The following is a 15,472-nucleotide window of genomic DNA, read 5'->3' on the forward strand; positions in this document are numbered from 1 at the left end:
TCAAGAAGAAGAAGCCCCCAGCAGGCCCCCTCCAGGGCAGGGACCGCGTAGGGCAGGTGCACACAGGAGCAGGGAAGCCAGCGGCCGAGAGCGCAGGGGAGAGGAGCCACCTGGGTCACTGCTGGCCGTCCCGGTCCTGCGTCCTGAGCAGTGTCCTGTCTTCCCCGAGTTTGCTTTCTGGCCTAACCGTGTCTGATGAGTTTCCCTTCCTTCCAACACAAGGCCCCTAACAGGGTCCCTTTGTGGCATTGACAAGCACCCAGCGGCAGTGCTGGGGCTCAGGCGCCGACGCCCTGACCCTCTGCCGAGAAGGCAGCAGCGGCCAGCGCAAGGCCCCGTGGGATTTGCCATCCGGAAATCCAGTCCCCTCCTCACTGAGTCAGTGGCAACAAACGTGACAGCAGCGACACCCACGCAGTGCTGACCACGCGTCAGGCACTGCCTCACGCACGGCCCCAGGGCTGACTTGGGTAAGAATCCTCATAACTGCGAGGTAGTCCGTCCCCCACTTTACAGATGAGGAAATGAGACCGAGAGCAGGCGGCCGGTGAGTGCTGGGGTCTGGGGTGAACCCGGGAGTCTGGGCTCCTAGCTCTTTTCCTCCCTGGCTTCCGTGGGAGCTGTGCCCGTGGTACCCTCAAGACAAGGCGCCGCGATCCAGGTTTGGGAGATGAGACATGAAGCTGGGGGCAGAGGGGTTGAGGGGCCCCCAAAAGAGGAGCACAACAGGGGCCCCACACCTGCCAAGCTCTGCCAGCCCAGCCACACTGCACGTGCCACTGGAGTGAGGCACTATTGAACAGTCTGATTGATTGATTGGCTGATGTGAAGGGCAGAGGGACAGGGAAAGAGAGACAGAGATCTCCCATCTACTGGTTCCACTCCCCAGATGGCCACAACGGCCAGAGCCAGGCCAGGTGGAAGCCAGGAGCCTGGAACTGCATCTGGGGCTCCTCCCACCTGCTGGCTCGCTGGGCGCATTGGCAGGGAGGTGAGTCAGAAATGAATCAACCGAGGCCCAGCCCAGCTCTCCGGTATGAAATGCCAGCGTCCCCAGCAGCAGCTTACGCACGGTGGTGTGTGCGGAACCCCCTGTTTGCGCTCTTGGTAAAAGGCCCCCCACACCCCGCTTTGCTTTCCCAGGCAGTGCTCTTACGTTGGGGGCCTCTGATCCAGCAGAAAAGCATGGATTCTTTTTTTTTTTTTTTTTGTAAGATTTATTTATCTGAAAGGCAGAGGCATAGAAAGAGAGAGAGAGAGAGAGAGGGAGAGAGAGAGGGGTCTTCCATCTGCTGGTTCATTCCCCAAATGGCTGCAACAGCTGGAACTGGGCTGATCTGAAGCCAGGAGCCAGGAGCTTCCTCCGGGTCTCCCATGTGGGTTCAGGAGCTCAAGGACTTGGGCCATCTTCCACTGCTTTCCCAGACCATAGCAGAGAGCTGGATCGGAAGTGGAGCAGCTGGGACTTGAACTGTTGCCCATTATGGAATGCTGGCACTGCAGGCAGCAGCTTTACCCGCTACACCACAGAGTCAGCCCCAAGGGGGTGGGTCTTTAGAATTCCAAGAACCAAGGCTTGGGCTTGCAAGAGGCTGGGCTTCGGGTCTCCAGAGTAGAAGCCTGGCAGCTGGAGGCCTAGCATTGATGTCATCAGCCAAAGGTCTGCGAGATCAAAGGTCCGTTTGCCCCTGACCTGGAGGAGGCTGAGTATCCTGGGCTGGGGGTCCAGGCAGAGGGGCAAAGGACAGGGCTGATGCTGATGGGGTCTGCAGGGAGGTGCGTGTGGCTCAAGGGCAGCCTGCGCTGTTTCCTGAGTGGGTGTGGGTTGGGGGCAGGCTCTGGAGAACGCCTGCCCCTCCCCCTGCAAGGCCCAGGAGCAGTGGGGCAGGGGTGGCCCCGTGGAGTGATTGATGGAGGGCAGAGACACCAGGCGGAGGGTGGCCAGGCCCTGCCAACGTCCCCCTCTGTGCCCAAGAGGAAGACAGAAGCCGAGGAAAGGAGAGCTGGGCACAGAGAGGCTTCCAGAAGGTGTCCTGCCATCTGGAGCACAAAAACGAGGCCATCTCAGCAGGTGCCAGAGAGGGCCAGGCTCTGCCCCTGGCCAGAATGCCCAGGCGTTGGCCCTCCGCGAGCCGCCCTTCCCCCACCAGCAAGTATAGACGCCGCCAGGGACCCTGCGTCGTCGTGGGTGAGTGTCCTCCACCCGCCAGAACGGGGACTTGAAAGGCAAATGAAGTCCAGTCTTGAAGCTCAAGTCGCCATCCTCGCACACTCTGGGGCGTGGGTGGACAGTCCTCCTCCTTCCCCGCGGCTCCTCCAAGGGCTCTGCGTGTCCTGCTCTGCTCTCTTGCATGGATGTGCACCAAGCAAGGCAGTCACTGGGGTCCTCTGGGAACAAGACACTCGGCAGGGCACCGAACAGGGTGACGCTCCCTGCTGTGAACACCCTGCCAGCCTCCCTCTCCTCCGCTCCCCGTCTTCCTCCCCTCATCCGCGGAAGAGCCTCCCCGTGGTGACAGGGCAGAGCTGGGTCTTTGCACCTGCTTCATAATAGCCCCATCAGCCCCTGGCTGGGGTCGCACCTGCACTAACCTCGCCTGTGGGGCAGGTCCCCGGGTCTGCTTGGGTGGAGGTTCAGCACTGTGTCGCGTGGCTGGGGAGTGATGGTCTTGGTCCATGGCTCTCAGATCTTTAAATCTGGTTTGCCCCCAGGCTGGGTAAGTCTCTGTGGTGGGGCCGTCCTGGGCATTGTAGGGTGCTGGGCAGTTACCCTGGCCTCCCTCCCTCCAAATGCCAGGAATACCTCATTTCGCAGCTCTAACAACCAAAATGGCCCCAGACGTGGCCGCACGTCCCTGGGGAGGATCCTCCCCCCAGTTAAGGACCACTGCTTTGAACACGGGGCCCCCGGGATAGTCTTCTGCCCTGCAGTGAGGGTAGACAGTAAATTATGCGGCCTCTCGTACAGTCAGAGACGCGGTGGCCAGGGGGTCGGAAGGCCTGGGCTCAGATTCCTGTTCTGCCTCTTCCTCTGTGTGACCTTGAGCCAGTCGTACAGATCCTCGGGGCCTCACTCTCCCCGTCTGTGTTTGGGATGATAAATGAGGAGAGAGATTTCACCTGCTTTGTTCACGGTGGCATTCCCAGTACCTAGAGTCAGGCATGGCACATAGCATGTGCTCAACAAAAGTGTAGTGACTGTGCGAAGGGCTTCCTCCCAGGGCTTCCACAGGGCTCAACTGAAAAGTCTGGGACAATGTCCATGACCAAGGGGCCGCAAAAAGTACTGCGCCCGCCTCTGAACTCAGAACACAGCTGCCACTGGGTGCCGTTTTCCAAATCAAACTTATAAACATAGGAATGTATAACAGCTCAAACTTGGATGCAACCTGAATATCTTTCGGAGGGCGGGTGGTTAAGCCACCCCACTTCATCTCCTTGTGACCCTACGGTCCCAAGCCAGCGATGCACCTGCCCTGACCATTCCTGGGGTGCTGATGGCCGCGTCTTTTGGATGAGAGCTCTGGTTGTCTGGGGAGCAATGGTTTTTGTCCACGGCTCGGGCTCTTTAAGTCAGTTTTGCTCCCTCGGCACTACTGACAGACATCCTGGCTGGGTACTCGTGCCAGCGCACACTACGGAGCTAAAAGAGGAACAGATCATTGATGGGTGATTCAGAGAGAATGCTGCTGAGTGCAAGATAAAGCCAGTCTCAAGAGGCTGCGGGGCTGGTGCTGTGGCGTAGCAGGTAAAGCCGCCACCTGCAGTGCCAGCATCCCATATGGACACTGGTTTGAGTCCCGGCTGCTCTACTTCCGATCCAGCTCTCTGCTGTGGCTTGGGAAAGCAATAGAAGATGGTCCAACTCCTTGGGCCCCTGAACTCGCGTGTCAGACCCGGAAGAAGCTCCTGGCTCCTGGTTTCAGATCAGCGTAGCTCCAGCCATTGCGGCCATCTGGGGAGTGAACCAGCAGATGGAAGACCTTTCTCTCTCTCTCTCTCTCTGCCTCTCCTTCTCTCTCTGTGTAGCTCTGACTTTCAAATAAATAAATCTTAAAAAAAGAAGGCTGCCTACTCTGCGGCTCCGTTTGTAGAATCTTCTGGAAATAGCCGAATCGTCGCACTGCAGGCCCTTGCTTGGCTCTGGGATTGGTGAGGTCACAGAGGGGTAGCGCGAGGGGCTCGTGGTTCCGGTTACACAAATCCGCACGTGTGAACCAAGCTGCGTGGAAGCCCCGCCCTCTGACACACAGGTGCAAGCGCCGGAAGCAGAAAGCCTGAGCGAGCTCTGTGGCTGAACCGCGGTCAGTTTCCCGGCTGCCGTACTGGAAGCATCCCAGATGTTACTGCTGGGGAAGTGTCCTTAGGAGCCACTGTGAGTATCTTGTTTCAGTTTCCTGTGGCTCAGTAATTATTCCAACACAAATACTTTAATCTACGTAGCACAGAAGTCCCCTTATCAGCGATTTTCCTTTCCACGGTTTCAGTGACCCTGAAAATATTAACTGGAAAATTCCAGAAGTAAACAACACACAAGTTGTAAAGCACACACTGTTCAGTGGAGAGGGATGAAGTCTGCAGCCCTGGGTGAGCATCCTCTCCGTGTCCGTGGCGTGTGTGCTGCCCGCCCAGCGTTGTTGTGGCGCCTGTGTCCCAGGCCGTCTTCCCTCTGACCTGGCCTGCGTCACTCTCCCCACCTCCTCCCGCCGTGTGGGCACAGGACTCGCCCGCCTCCACGGGAGAAGCGTGAGAAGAGGAAGGACACCCGTTCACGTGACTCGGCGCAGTGCTCATCAGAGTTGTTCCATTTCCTAAGTAGTTATTGTTGTCTGTCTCTCACTCTCCTGATTTGTAAATTAACCTTTATCAAAGGGATGCATGGGAAAAAGCGTACATGTCTAGGGTTCTGTCAATCCAGTCTCTGGGGCTGGCACTGTGGTGTAGCGGGTAAAGTCGCCACCTGCAGTGCCGGCATCCCATATGGCCGTCGGTTCGAGACTCAGCTGCTCCACTTCCGATCCAGCTCTCTGCTATGGCCTGGGAAAGCAGTAAAGGATGGCCAAGTCCTTGGGCCCCGGCACCCGCGTGGGAGACCTGGAAGAGGCTCCTGGCTCCTGGCTTCGGATCGGTCCAACTCCGGCTGTTGCAGCCAATTGGGGAGTGAACCACCGGATGGAAGACCTCTCTGTCTCTCTGCCTCTCCTTCCCTCTCTGTGTAACTCTGTCAAATAATAAATACATCTTTAAAAAAAAAAGACCCCACAGTCTCTGGCATCTGTGGGGGCCTTAGAAAGTATCGGCTTTGAGTGGGGGGGAGCACCTACTGCAAATGAGGAAGAGCCCACATGCGTCAGGGTGGGGGGAGAGCGCTGCTGGGAGCAGCGCAGCGCAGCAAGAGTTAACTGCCCCGAGTCCCCGAGGACACAGAGACACAGGAGACTCTGGACAGATTCAGGTGGGCAGGAAATCAACAGTCTTCCAGCGGCCCAGCCTCATCCCTCGTGGAGGCCCCATTCTGCCAGGCAGCACAGAGGTCGCCTCCCCCCTTGCTGGGATGACATCTATATTCTGAGGGCCTGGGGGGGGGGGTCCCACGGTCCCCAGGGGGACACCTGCTCCCTGTTCCCCTGTTGACAGCTGGCCAGTTCAGTCCACGGTGAGCCATCCTCCACCCCAACTCCCACAGCGGGCTGGGCCCCGGGACCCCTGGCAGGACTGCAGTTCAGCGCACCATCCAGGGTGCTTTGTTTGGCCAATACAGGGTTTATTTAAAAGATTTATTTATTTATCTAAGAGGCAGAGTTGCAGACAGAGAGAGGGAGACAGAGAGAGATCTTCCCTCCGCTGGTTCACTCCCTAAATGGCCGCAATGGCCAGAGCTGGGCTGATCTGAAGCCAGGAGCCAGGAGCTTCTCCTGGGTCTCCCACATGGGTGCAGGGGCCCTAGCACCTGGGCCGTCTTCCACTGCTTTCCCAGGCCATTAGCAGGGAGCTGGATCGGAAGAGGAGCAGCAGGGGCATGAACTGGCGCCCACAGGGGATGCAGGAACTGCAGGCAGAGGCTTAGCCCACTGCACCACAGCCCGGCCCCTGTGAGGGATTTTAAATCATGCGTGGCCAATATTTGCCACAGGCGCTTTCCCCTTCACCCCTAGTGGCTACTTGCTTTGGGCGCACATCCCAGCGGGACTGTGAAGCCGCCTCCCCTTTAGCCCGAGGGCGCCTTGTCGGGGCTCCCCAGCCCCCACCACTGCCAGCCGCCACATGCAGCTGGATTCATCATTCATGAAAATCCAGCCCGGCCCCAGGACACTGGCTTCGCGGCAGCTCCACTCCCCCCACCGCTGCCCTGCTTCGGGGTCCCCGGGGCTTGTTCCCATCTGCCTGCGCCTCGCTGGGGTGCAGGGAGACTTCACGGGGCTGTCTCCAGCCTGCCTGCCTCGGGACCCCGAGGGGCCATTCTTCCTGGGTCTGGCTGCCCCTGGGGCTGCCCCGGGGGGGTCCATGCAGGAAAGGGCCGCAGGGGGCCACAGCACAGGGCCCCGCCCTCCGTCGTCTTCCTCGCTGTCAGGCTCTGCCATTCTCCCAACCTGGGGACTTCTATTTGGAGTCAGGAGGTCCGAAGTCCCTTTGTCCCCAGGGCCAGCTCCGTGCCCTGTGCACCCACTGCCCCAGGGCCTTGCGAGTCCCCTCTCCTCCTAGCCTTTGACCTCCATGCAGTCTGCTTCCCTTTCTGGGGGCAAGGGGCTAAGGCCACCTGCATTTTACCGGTGGGCAGGATCTTGGAGCAACATGCAAATCCGAGAACGCCAATCACACCTATTTACTAAAAAACCTCTGCCTTCTCCGCACCGCCCTGGGCCGGGCTGGGGCGAGCGCCTTGCAGGCACCGTGTCATTGCAGCCTCAAAGAGGACGTGAGGCTCAGGGCGCAGCTTCACTGGTGCCTGGAGCTGACGGCGAGTGCGGGGCAGAGCTGAGGCTGCAGCCCTGGGCCTGGCCTCGTGGCTCCGGACCACGCACAGCCTCGTGACCTGGTTTCACGGCCACCGGCTCTGGCCTCTGAGCACACGGCTCTGCGGGCCAGGGACGGCCGCATCCTGTACCTGAGAGCAAGCGAAAGGCTGTTGGTGCAGCCGGTCCTAAACCCCGCCTGCCCCGCTGATGGGCAGGTGCGGGTCGATCTTTGACCCCAGCCTGAGGGTCAAGACAGGACAGCCCGGAGAAGGCAGGGTCGGCTCCGAAGGAAGAAACAGGAGACTGAGTCGCAGCGCTGGCAAATCTAGTTAGGGGCCGGGGAGCAGACACAGCCGTGCCCGCCTCGCACGCTGGCCGCGGCCATTTCTCGGAAAATCCAATTATAATCCAGAGCCCTGGGTGGAGGCATGGGGGAGAGCCCTTCTGGGTTTTCTGCCTGGCTCCCTGCAGAGCCTCCCCCAGCCGCCCCGGCAAAGGCAGAGCCTGCTAGGCACCGGTTCCCTGGCAGCTGTTGTCTCTAAGCCCATGGCCACTGTGCCATCACCGTGGAAGGCAGGAGCCCTGGAGAAGCCGCCTGTCTGGTCGGCCCTCTGCTCTGTGCAGGGCTTTGCTCAGAGCCTGGGTCACCCGGTGTCTACACAGCCAGCCCAGCTGGGAAGTGGCTGAGCCGGAACAGCCCCTGGGCTGGGACACCTACCCTATTGCCTTTGGGTTTGCTTCCGGTGGCTTGGGGCCTACAGGACATCAGGGTGTGGCTTAAACAGCACCCCTGGCAAGTGGCCTCCAGTTGGCCAGAAAGGGGAAAGGTTTCTTTTTTTTAAATTCAATGTCATTCAAAGTTTTAAAGTTGGGGGATTAGTGCTGTGGCACAGCAGGTAAAGCTGCTGCCTGTGATGCTGGTATCCCATGTGGGCGCCAGTTCGAGTCCCGGCTGCTCCACTTCCAATCCAGCTCTCTGCTGTGGCCTGGGAAAGCAATGGAAGATGGCCCAAGTCCTTGGGCCCCTGCACCCGCGTGGGAGACCCTGAGGAAACTCCTGGCTCCTGGCTTTGACCTGGCCCAGTGGAAGATTAACCCACTGCACCACGGCACCGGCCCCCTCACTTGTCTTTTGGCTACTGTTGGGCACCATTCACAGCCCTGGGTTTCTATTTGGAGCTGTGTGAATACACGGTATTCACAGTCTAGCCTGGTGCTCAGGCACGCGGTGGTGCGGTGACTGCCTGTAGGGTTCAAATCCTGGCTCTGCCGTGTGCTGTGCATGGCTCCGTGGATGAGTCATTTAGCCTTGTGGACAGCCTCAGCTGCTCATCTGTAGAATGGGCTGGTAATAATCAGTCCTGATGAAGTGGGTGTCTGGGGAGCCGCGAAAGCCGCGAGTGGCTCGTGACAAGTTCTTGCATCGTAAGAAGCCCTTGGAGCAGGCTTTGGGTTCAGAACTTGAGGCTGTGGTCCGGACGCCTGTGTCCACATCCCAGTGCCTGGGTTTCCTCCTGGCTGGGGCCTGGGACCCCAGCCTCCTGCTCATGTGGGCCCTGCATAGCCATGCGGGAGCCGGGGATGGAGCTCCTGGCTCCGGGCATCAGCCTGGCCCAGCTGCAGCTGTTGTCAGCATTTGGGGAATGAACCAGCAGATGGGAGCGCTCTCTCTCTCTGTGTCTCTTAAAAACAGAAAAAGAGTAAGAAGCGGAAGCCGCTGGTACTGTTGTTCCGGGAGAAAACCTCCTAAGCTGAGTGGAACGGTGCTGGGTCGGGGGGATTGGGGTGCTGGGGTCGCCGCTCTGGAGTGGGGTTGCTGGGCTCAGCACCCCCCGATTTAATGCCAAGGACCTGGTCCCGGTGGTCGGGTGGGGCAGGTGGGGGCGTGGGCTTCACCCAGAGACGGGAGAGAGTGGGGTTTCCTGTGCACCTCATCTGGAACATGGAAGGCCGGGCACAGGGTGGAGGCGCGTGGGGTGCAGGCCTTGGCGCTCAGGGAGGGGCGGGCAGGGGGCGGTGGGCGGGGCTGAGGGGCCCAGGCTGTGCCCGGCTAAGAGCAGCCCTGCCCTGTGTTCTGCAGGCCGCTCGGAAGGAGGAAGTCTGCGCGGGCTCTGAGTGGATGACCTTTCGGATGGCCGGAGACGTGGGAACTGCGCCCCGGCCGTGGAAATCCCCCGGGACAGCTGGACCTCGCCCCTGGCTCCAGGCTTTTACAGTTTTTTTCTTCTTAAAATCAAGGCGTAATTTCTTGTCAGTGAGGTGCAAAAACCTTAGACGGACAGCGTGATGAATTTTTAAGCATAGCTTTGTGGTCACCGCCCTGATGAAGATCTAGAACATTCCTAGGACCCATGGAAGCTTCCCTGTGGCCTCTCCCAGCCCAAACCCTCTAGAAGTAACCTCGGTTCTCACCTTCATCTGCAGAAGGCTTTTGCCTGAGTCGGAAGCCTGGGTGAGCCAGGAGTGTGTGGCGTGTGTCTTGTGTCTGTGTCTCATTCAGCCCGGGTCTGGGAGGCCCACAAGGGTGCCATGCGCCGTGGCGTGGCTGGCCCTCAGCCTTCTTCACTGTTGCATAATATTCCACCGTGTGGCTATCCTACGATTGGGTCCCATTCTCCCTCCGATGGACTTTAGGGTCATTCTAGGACCACTTCTGGGTGGCCATGCCTGTCTTTTGGAGGAGCACTGTTAGCTTTTTAATAAAGATTGATTGTATTGATGTGAAAGGCAGGGCAACAGAGAGAGAGGCAGAAGAAAAGATCTTTCATCACTGGCTCACTCCCAGCAACTGCCAGGGTTGGGCCAGGCTGAAGCCGGGAGCCAGGAGCTCCATCCGGGTCACCCAGGTGCGTGCAGGGGCCCAAGCACTCAGGCCGTCTTCTGCTGCTTTCTCAGGTGCAGTAACAGGGAGCTGGGCTGGCAGTAGAGCAGCCGGGACTCGAACCTGTGCTCCCGTGTGGGCGGTGGCTTAACCTGCCGTGTGACAAGAGCAGCCTGAGGGGCACTGCTTTCCGTCACCAGGCAGGAATGCTGCTCCCGGTCAGGAAGAGGGAACAGGGCTGCCTCCCGCGGCTGCAGGCTCTGGACTGCAGGGCTGGGAGCCAGGGAGCAGAAAGGAAGTGAGGGGCACCACTCGCAGCAGCTGTGGCCAGAGGCAGCTGGAAATCCCCACTTGCCCGCAGCCCCTCCCCTTCGGGAAGTGAAGTCTGGGTGCTGCACCCGCGCCAGGGATTCGCTGGGCCGAGGGAGAAGTTCCCCTTCCCCGCCTGACAGTGCCTGCTGACGTCAGCGATGATCGCGTCCCGTCTTCCCGTGTTACACAGGGGAAGCCGAGGTCCAGTTACCGGCCACACAGCTGGTGTTCTGGCCTCTGGGGGCTTCGTCCCTGAGTGGGAAGGGAGGAAGCACATTCGCTAATCCAGCCCAGTGATATTGTCCACAACACCCAGGGGCTTCTAGTCGTTACTCTCTGGAATATTCCAGAAACCCACACAAACAGCTCCTATGGCCAGGCCCTGGTGTAGGCTCTGGGCAGGCAGCAGGGGATCAACAAGGAGGGGCACGCAGACCAACAATGACTTAAAGAGTGCAAAGACCCTGGGCAGGAGCCTGCCGGGGGAGCTTGGGAGCACCAGGTGGGGGGTGGTAAGGGAGGTGAGACGGGTGAGGGGCTGGGGGCAGCTGCAGGGCCGTGGAGGTGAACGATGTGGGCTCGGGTCCTTCAGGCGGGCTGACAAGACCCGACTGAGGTCTCTGGAGGCCCCTGTGGCTGCTCTGTGGCGAATACACGGGGCCAAGGATAGAAGCAGAGCCCGTGGACGAGGCCGTGACGGCAACCCTGTGACGGACGATGGGGCCTGGACCAGGCGGAGACAGGGGGAACCGTCTGGTGATGTCTGCTCTGGGGCCAGCGGGACTTCCTGGCGGGCTGACGTTGGCCCTGACACGTGACCGCTGCGAGGGCAAGGCAGGTGCGCCATGTGCAAAGGCCCTCGGGCTCAGGGCTCAGGGACGAGGCCGCCCTTCCTTCCTGTCCCAGGTCCCTCCCTCAGGTTCCCTGCACCAAAGTCAGCCCTGGAAAAGGTGTCCTTGGGCCCAGCCCTGGAATACAGTGTGTGTGTGTGCAGGTGTGTATGTGTGCAGATGTGTGTGTAAGTGTGTGCAGGTGTGTGTGCAGGTGTGTGTGCAGGTGTGCGTGTGTGCAGGTGTGTCTGTGTGCAGGTGTGTGTGAATGTCCAGATATGTGTGGATATGAAGGTGTGTGCGTGTGTATGTTCAGGTATTTGTGTGCAAGCAGGTGTATGTGTATGTGTGTCTGTGTGTGGTGTGTGCATGTTCAGGTGTGTGTGTCTGTGTGCAGGAGTGTGCAGGTGTGTACGGGTGTGTGTGGCATGTGTATGTTGAGGGGTGTGTGTGTGCAGGTGTGTGTGTGCAGGTGTATGTGGGTGTGCATGTTCAGGTGTGTGCGGGTGTGTGTGGTGTGTGAATGTTCAGGTGTGTGTATGTGAATGTGGGTGTGTGAGGTGTGTGCAGTGTGTGCGGGGGTGTGTGGGTGTGTGTGGTGTGTGCATGTTCAGGTGTGAGTGTGTTAGTGTGGGTGTGTGTGTCCAGGTGTGTGTGAGTGTGTGTTGTGTGTGCGTGTGCAGACATGTGGTGTGCGTGTGCAGGCATGTTCAGGCATGTGCGAGTGTGTGGTGTGCGTGTGCAGGTGTGTGTTTGTGTTCAGGCGTGTGCGGGTGTGTGAATGTTCAGGTGTGTGTGTATGTGAATGTGGGTGTGTGCGGTGTGTGCGGTGTGTGCGGTATGTGTGGTGTGTGTGTGTGTGCATGTGCAGGTGTGTGTGGTGTGTGCATGTTCAGGTGTGAGTGTGTGAGTTTGGATGTGTGGTGTGTGCGTGTTCAGGTGTGTGCGAGTGTGTGTTGTGTGTGCATGTGCATGCGTGTGCATGCGTGTGTGTTCAGGTGTATGCAGGTGTGTGTGGTGTGTGCGTGTGCGTGTGTGTGCAGGTGTGTGGTGTACATGTTCAGGCATGTGCGGGTGTGTGTGGTGTGTGCATGTGCAGGTGTGTGGGCTGTGTGTGGTGTGCGTCTGCAGTTGTGTGGTGTGTGTGTGTGCAGGGGTGTGCAGCTGTGTGTGGTGTGCATCTGCAGGTGTGTGTGGTGTGCGTGTGCAGCTATGTGGTGTGTGCAGGTGTGTGGTGTGTGCGTGTGCAGGCGTGTGCGGCTGTGTGTGGTGTGCGTCTGCAGGTGTGTGGTGTGTGCGTGTGTGTGGTGTGCGTGTGCAGGTGTGTGGTGTGTGCAGGTGTGTGGTGTGTGTGTGTTCAGGTGTGTGCAGGTGCGTGGTGTGTGCGTGTGCAGGTGTGTGGTGTGCGTGTTCGGCTGAGTGTACGTGGAGCAGACGAGGCGCTGATTCCTCCTCATTGGCCCCTTTCCCCGCTCCTCCGCTTCCTTCTCCAGGAGACTGTTTTTTAAGATGTATTTGTTGATTTGAAAGAAGGCAGAGTTACAGAGAGAGGGAGAGGGAGAGAGCGAGCGAGAGAGGGAGAGAATGAGAGAGTGAGCTCCTCCATTGCTGGTTCACTCCCCAGACAGCCGTGCAGCTGGGGCCGGTCCAGGGGGAAGCCCGGGCCGGAGCCCCACCCAGGTCTGCACGGGGGCGGGGCGGGGGGGGGGCAAGCACCCGGGCCGCCTTTGGCTTCTTTCCCAGATGCAGAAGGCGGGATCTGCAGTGGAAGCGGAGCGTACAGGATGCCGGCGTCAATGGCATCAGCTCACCCTGCTGCGCCCTGGCCGGCCCCTCCAGCTTGCCCTCGTCCAGGGCCCGAAACCACCCTGTGCTGCGTCGTGCGCCGGCCCTGCTGGCCTTCCTCCTTCAGCCCCTGGGACGTGCCAGCCTCCTCTGCCTGTGGGCTGGCACTCCTCTACCACTGGGCCTTTGCACTTGCTGTTGGCCCTGCTCCTACATCACGCCCTCGGGGAGGGCTTTCCCGTCTGTCAGACGCCCAGGCGACTCTATGCCTTCTTCACCCCACTGAGGACAACCTGCAGGGACTTCTTCGCTTGCATCATTATTGCCGTAAGGTATTCAAAGGGCAGGGCACGAGCTGGCCTTGTTGAGGGCCACTGCACAGCGCTGAGGGAGCAGACAGGCGTCTGGGGGAGACCCCACCCCCCGGGCAGTGCCCTGGCCCTCAGATAGGCCTGGCTCTGTGAGTCCGGCAGATTGTGCGTGGTGGAGGAGGCGACAGCGGTGGACTCACCTCCTGCTTCTGTTTCTCTGAGCCTGGATCGACACGGAGGGGTCTGATGATGCAGGCTCTGAGCCAGAGCCCCTGCGGCCAGCTCCCGGTCCCTCCACTTACCTGTGCTGGGACTGGGGATAACTCCTTAGCCTCTCTGCCTTGGCTGCCTCATCTGTAAAATGGGACTGATGCCTGCTCCACTGAGCTGAGTGTCTTAAGTGAATTAGTAAGTAGAAGTAGGGATGCAGCTTGAACAGGACTCAGCACGCGGGAAGCCCTGTGTGAGCATCAGCTACGGCTTCTGCTATGGACCACGTAACAGGCGCTCAATAGCCAGTGCCAAGGACCACGGGACACTGAGCGCCACGCCCCTTCCCAAGGCTGCTTCAGAGTTCACGTCTTTCTGTGTAGGTGGCTTGTTTTTCCTTAAATATTTATTTGCTTATTTGAAAGGCACAGTTACGGAGGAAGAGTGAGAGACAGAGAGAAAAAGAGAGATCTTCCGTCCATTGGTTCACTCCCCAAATAGCCACAATGGCCAGGGCTGGGCCACACGGAAGTCAGGAGCCAGGAGCTTCATCCGGGTCTCCCAAGTGGCTGCAGGGGCCCAAGCGCTTGGGCCATCTTCTGCTGCTTTCCCAGGCACAGTTGCAGGGAGCTGGATCGGAAGTGGAGCAGCCGGGACTTGAACCTGCACTCGTATTGGTTGCTGGTGCTGCAGGCAGCAGCTTAACCCTCTGTGCCACAGTACTGGCCCTGAAGGTGGCTTTTTTTTACAAAAATTATTTATTTATTTATTCATTTTATTTGAAAGAATGATAGAGACAGAGAGAGATCTTCCATCTGCTGGTTCATTCCCCAAATGCCCCCTCTTGCTGGGTCTGAGCCAGGCGGAAGCCAGGAGCCTGGATCTCCATCCAGGTCTCCCACATGTGTGGCAGGACCCAGACTTGAGCTGTCATCAGCTGCCTTCCAGGTGCGTTAGCAGGAAGTGGACCAAAGGCAGAGAAGCCAGGGCCCGAACCAGCGCTGCAGTGTGGATGCAGGCACTAGAAGCGATGGCTTAGCCCAGGGTGCTCCCCGGTGTTCCTCCTTCCCCACAGGTGGCTGACTTTAAAGGACATTGTCTCCCTCCCTCCCTCCTCTTCCCTGTCCCTCCCTCTTCCTCTCCCTCCCTCCCTCCTTCCTTTCTCTCTCCCTCCCTCTCCACTTCCCTGTCTCCTTTCCTCCTCCCATCTTTTCTTGTTTATGCTAAAAATTAGTCACTGTTTACCTGAAGTTCAGCTGTAACTGGGCGACCTCTGTTCTATCTGACAACACCAAATCACTGCCCCTTTTCTGATGCCCGGTGCGGTCACCCAAGCCAGTTTTATGTGTGAACTTGACCGGGCTCCAGCCGGCACTTACTCAGACCCCAGTCTCAGTGCCGCCGTGCAGGGGTTTTGTAGGTGTGTTCCAAGTCTGCATCTGCTGTCTTCAAGTGAGGGACGGCCTCCTACATCCGCGGGTGGACCTGCCCCAGCCAGTGGGGGACCTACGGCAGAGCTGAGGCTTTCCCTAGGGAGACGTCCACGGCGGGCAGCAGCTCCGCTTGCCCTGCCTCCCGGGGCACCCCAGCCCATAACCCAGCTCGCTGGGGCCCATCCCCAAGTCCTCCAGCCCCGTTTCTCTGACTGACCTGGGACCGCACAGCCCTGCGTCTCCCGCACTTGACAGGAGCTTGGGCACCCGCCCAGCTGAGGTCCTTTATTGGCAGCTCTGGAGTCAGAGGCTGGAGTCACGGAGGGAGCAGCGGTGGAGACGGGGCGGAGGGGAGAAGCGCAGGTCCGAGCAGAAGTTTGAGGGCTGGGGCCCCAGCACCTGCTGCTTGCTGGCTGCCCAGGTGCATGCCCCTTCACCCTGCCTCACCCCACCACGTTCTTTAGACCCAGAGAGGCAGAGAGGGGGCGATCAGGAGCCTGCTGCTCACGGCCAAGGGGTGGGCACGCAGGCCGGGCCCAGCCCCCCAGAGACCCCTTGCCTGGCTTTGGGTTCTGAGCAGCTCCACCCTTTCCTGAGTTGAGCCTGAGAACTTCCCCAAAGTTCCCTCTCACTAAAGCCAGGTGCACCTGCCCTGTGCTCCCGCGTTCCTGCCTCACCGCCGTGCTGCCCGCGGGAATGCTCGGCGCAGGATTTGCAGCGCCTGCAACCGTGCTGGCATCTAGCAGGTGCTCAGTTAAACATCCAGGGAAGGAACAGACGAGAGCCAGGCCTGGAAGGGAACAGAAGAGAGCCG

Source organism: Oryctolagus cuniculus, chromosome 7, assembly GCF_964237555.1.
Source record: "Oryctolagus cuniculus chromosome 7, mOryCun1.1, whole genome shotgun sequence".
Taxonomy (NCBI): domain Eukaryota; kingdom Metazoa; phylum Chordata; class Mammalia; order Lagomorpha; family Leporidae; genus Oryctolagus; species Oryctolagus cuniculus.